The sequence below is a fragment of the Pogoniulus pusillus genome, chromosome 27 (assembly GCF_015220805.1).
Source record: "Pogoniulus pusillus isolate bPogPus1 chromosome 27, bPogPus1.pri, whole genome shotgun sequence".
Lineage (NCBI taxonomy): Eukaryota > Metazoa > Chordata > Aves > Piciformes > Lybiidae > Pogoniulus > Pogoniulus pusillus.
The window spans coordinates 17,594,225-17,597,142 of record NC_087290.1 but is presented as its reverse complement, the minus strand read 5'-3'; the positions used below and the strand labels follow the sequence as shown (position 1 = coordinate 17,597,142).

At 52.8% G+C, this 2,918-nt stretch overlaps 1 long non-coding RNA gene across 1 annotated transcript; it reads right to left on the bottom strand.

The window, feature by feature from the left end:
- Positions 1 to 1,913: 1,913 nt before the first annotated feature.
- LOC135187291 (uncharacterized) lies at positions 1,914 to 2,907 on the bottom strand. The gene is made up of 2 exons (XR_010307294.1): positions 2,421 to 2,907; positions 1,914 to 2,096 (listed from the first exon to the last, which is right to left on the bottom strand). It is a non-coding gene; the product is annotated as an uncharacterized LOC135187291 (long non-coding RNA).
- Positions 2,908 to 2,918: the final 11 nt, after the last annotated feature.

Below are 2,918 nucleotides of genomic sequence, written 5' to 3'. Positions count from 1 at the left end.
AGAAGGAAGAAAAAGAGCTTGATCTTGTCACATGTGACTCAAATATTGCCAAACAGGTTGACTTGTCCTAACTTGCAGGCACCTGGTATGGGAACAATCTATCATTTTGAACATTCCTAAATACAGTAATGCTCTCATTTAACCATGACTGTGTTTGCTACATTAAAGGGTGATGTAATTTCCAAAGGAGATAACACTGGATGATTACCTACTATCAAAGGTGATTTTAGTCATTTCATTAAGTTTTTTGAACCCCCTGTGATTTTTGCCACGTTGCCAACACCCTACTCAGTCTTGGAGTCAAAGTTCTCTGATTTCATGTGATGATCTTAGCAGTTTCCACACGTGTATATGCTGGATTACTACCTGAGTGTATTTTCTTCCCTGTCTACTCAAGTGGCATCTTCAGATCATCTTTCAAGCAGCCTCTCTATATTTTTTTATTTCCAAGGCTCACAAATTCCAACGTGAAGCTCCTATCTTTGAAAGCATTTGCAGTGCAAGGGCACAGTTCCTCTCCCATTCCGTGTAGCTAATGCAAGTAGCTCTAACCACCTCTTCATGATGGAGTCAGAGTATGGCAGAAAAGGCTCTGGGGCTGTCCCCTCCCTCAGAATGCTAGGCTTGAAAGAACACTACTCAACAGAAGCCTAATGCTGTTCTTTTAGCCAAGCACACTGCATACATCCTTTGTCATATGTGAGATAGAAATTCCTCTCGTGAATTAAGAAGCCTCATCCAGCCTGGCCTTAAACACCTCCAGGCATGGGTCCTCAACCACCTCCCTGGGTAACCCATTCCAGGCTTTCAGCACTCTCATGGTGAACAACTTCCTCCTCACAACCAGTCTGACTCTCCCCACCTCCAGCTTTGCTCCATTCCCCCCAGTCCTGTCACTCCCTAAGAGCCTAAAATGTCCCTCCCCAGCTTTTTTGTAGGCCCCCTTCAGATCCTGGAAGGCCACATGAAGGTCATCTGGGAGCCTCCTCTTCTCCACACTGCACAGCCCCAACTCTTTCAGTCTGTGCTCACAGCAGAGCTGCTCCAGCCCCCTGAGCATCCTCTTGGCCCTTCTCTGGACACACTCCCGTATCTCCACATCCCTCTTGTAACAGAGGCTCCAGAACTGGATGCAGTACTCTAAGTGGGGTCTCAGCATAGCAGAGGGGAAGAATCACCTCCCTCAACCTGCTGGCCACACTTCTGATTCAGCCCAGGCTCTGGTTGGCTTTCTGGGCTGCAAGTGCACACTGCTGGCTCATGTTGAGCTTCTCATCCACCAGCACCCCCAGGTCCCTCTCCTCAGGGCTGCTCTCCAGCCACTCACTGCCCAGCCTGGATTTGTGCTTGAGATTGGTAACCTTTTATTTAACAAGAGTTATTTTGCTAAATGCAGGTTCTACTACTTTGAATGCAGGACATTATCTGGGATTGCCTCTGAAGTTCACTTTCATTATCTTTCCCTCCCCCCCCCTTGACATTAACCAGCATTCAGAAGAAGGTGGCTAAGATCCTGCTGCTGGTTATAATGAGAACTGTTATTTTTCTTTCCCTGGAAAATTAGGCAGAATTTACAAGTACTTCTGCCACTCAGCTACAACCACATTCATAAAGAAATTTACACACTACCCTAATTTTTGTTGCTGGAAGCCAGCTTCAATTCTCTGCCCCCCTCCTCCCTTAGCCCTTCTCAATCTTAAAGACAATAAAAGGTGATGAAAAAGTCTTTGTGGTAAATCCCAAGACTAGGAGATGCCCAAGGCAATGTGGTTAGCACGAACCCAAGGAAACCTTTTAACTCTGTAGATATAATCCAGGCCTTTCAGTCAGTTAAAACAAGCCTATTAAAACTCCTCTTAATAACACCCACCCTCCCCCCCCCCCCCAAAAAAAAAACACCCAAACCCGCAGCGTTAGGCAAAGATTTTGTTATATTGGATCAGCTAAATGCTCTCAAAAGTTCCTCTGCTTGCAAATGGTTTTTGTCTCTGGAATCCAGGTGCTGACATCCTGCTCACACCCCAGGACCACAGAGGTGCTGAGGAGGAGCAGTGACAGGAGCGGCACATGTCAGACGGAGGCGGCAGCCGCCACGCCTGTTTGAAAAAATAGAGAAACAGATAATAATTGTTTAGAAAATCGTGATTTTTTACAACAACCCTTGAGACCCGCTCCGGAAAGAAAAGCGAGGCAAACCCAACGGAGCCTCGGTGAAACGTGGCCGCGCTGTTTCCTCAGCGCACCGCCCAGCAGCGCGGCCAGCCGGCAGCCCCGCGACGAGCCCGAGGCGGCCTCCAGCAGCCGCTTCGGGCTCCTTATCTCCGCTCAGCTTATGAGCAGAGCCGGTGTCGCCCGAGGGGCTGCCAGGGGAGGGCTGCCTCCAGCCGCGGCTTTGGGCCCTTTCCCTCCGCTCAGCTTACGAGCAGAGCCGGTGTCGCCCGAGGGGCTGCCAGGGGAGGGCTGCCTCCAGCCGCGGCTTTGGGCCCTTTCCCTCCGCTCAGAGCCGGTTTCGCCCCAGGGGCTGCCAGGGGAGGGCTGCGCTGCCCGCTGGCAGATGCCGTGCGGCGCACAGGTGAGAGCAGCTGCCGACGCAGCCCTGAAGGAGGGACGAAGGGGAGGGGAGTGTGCCCCCTTCCCCCTGCCCCTTGGGCGGGACGGGGGGACCTGAGTGGATGAGGTCTGCGTCAGTCAGGGGCAGGGCGAGGCTGGCGGCTTGGGGATGGCGGCCCCCGCCCGGCGCTGGCGTTCCAGTTGTGGAAGCGCGGCGGCACCATGCGGGCGGCCGCCGGGGTAGGAGCAGTGGCTGCGGGTGGAAGGCACCTGCCCGCTCTGAGGGACGATGGGGCTGAGACGGGCGGGAATTCTCTCTGCCGGCTTGTTGCTGCCCCGGCTCAGCCGCCACAGCGACAAGCCCGCTG